Consider the following 1,589-nt stretch of genomic DNA (forward strand, 5'->3'; position numbering starts at 1 on the left):
ACCCAGGGATCGAACCTGGGTCTCCTGCATTGTGGGCAGATTCTTTTTACCATCTGAGCCACCAGGGAACCCCTTTTATCTATTAAATGGGTATGATACAAGTTATGCTGCATAGTGTTGTTAATAGGAGTAAATGAGATGGTGTGTCGTCCTACTCTTAGCAACCCCATGGACTGTAGTCTACCAGGCTCCTCCGTCCATGGGATTTTCCAGGCAAGAGTACTGGAGTGGGGTGCCATTGCCTTCTCCAGGGGATCTTCCCCACCCAGGGATTGAACCTGGGTCTCCTGCATTGCAAGCAGATGCTTTACCCTCTAAGCCACCAGGGAAGCCCCAAATGAGATGATACATAACTTTATAGTTAATGGCAGATAATAAGCACCAAAGTATTTTCAGCCATTGCTCGAACTCAATCATTTATAACCAAACCTAGAAGTTTTGCCTGGGAAAAATGCCAAACCAGACAGTATATGGGACTGAACATAGAATCATCTCCCGAAAATCAGGATGTATGGTTCAGCTCAGTTCAGTGGCTCAGTCATGTCTGAGTCTTTGTGACCCCATGGCCTGCAGCACTCCAGGCTTCTCTGTCCATCACCAACTTCTGAAGCTTGCTCAAGCTCATGTCCATCGAATCAGTGATGCCATCCAACCATCTCATCCTCTGTCTTCCCCTTCTCCTCCTGCCTTCAATCTTTCCCAGCATTAGGGTCTTTTCCAGTGAGTCAGCTCTGCTCATCAAGTGGCCAAAGTATTGGAGCTTCAGCTTCAGCATCAGTCCTTCCAGTGAATATTCAGGGTTGATTTCCTTTAGGAGGGACTGGTTTGATCTCCTTGCACTCCAAGGGACTCTTAAGAGTCTTCTCCAACACCACAGTTCAAAAGCATCAATTCTTCAGCACTCAGCTTTCTTTATGGTCCAACTCTCACATCCATACATGACAACTGGAAAAACCATAATTTTGACTAGATGGACTTTTCTTAACAAAGTGATGTCTCTGCTTTTTAATACGCTGTCTAGGCTTGTCATAGCTTTCCTTCCAAGGAGCAAGCATCTTTTAATTTCACAGCTGCATTCACCATCTGCAGGATTTTGGAGCCCAAGAAAATAAAGTCTGCCATTGTTTCCATTGTTTCCCATTTTTCATGAAGTGATGGGACCAGATGCCATGATCTTAGTTTATTGAATGTTGAGTTTTAAGTCAGAATTTTCACTCTCCTTTTTCACTTTCATCAAGAGGCTCTTTAGTTCCTCTTCACATTCTGCCATATGGGTGGTATCATCTGCACAACCCTAGTTATTATGATGTGGTTTTTAAATTAGTTTTATTTATGGCAACTGCAATTAACCTTTCTACCCACCCATTCTTCAATCTTTTTGTGTATCTCACTCTATCCAAAATGGCAGATAAGTAAATTATATGATGACATTAGCAAATGGTATACCACATCCAAAATCTCTGGCCATTCAATTGATTGCTGGAATGGATCAGCCCCAAATATGGTTGGTAGATGTGATAATGACAGTAACTCAATTCATCATGGCCAGCACAAAGGTGGACAACCCAGTTTCTAGATTTGAGTCCTGT

At 43.0% G+C, this 1,589-nt stretch overlaps 1 non-coding gene across 1 annotated transcript; it reads right to left on the bottom strand.

Annotated features, from left to right (window-relative positions):
- TRNAC-GCA lies at window positions 258-329 on the bottom strand. Its single transcript has one exon. It is a non-coding gene; the product is annotated as a tRNA-Cys (tRNA).

This window comes from Capra hircus, chromosome 9 (assembly GCF_001704415.2).
Source record: "Capra hircus breed San Clemente chromosome 9, ASM170441v1, whole genome shotgun sequence".
In the NCBI taxonomy this organism is placed as follows: Eukaryota; Metazoa; Chordata; class Mammalia; order Artiodactyla; family Bovidae; genus Capra; species Capra hircus.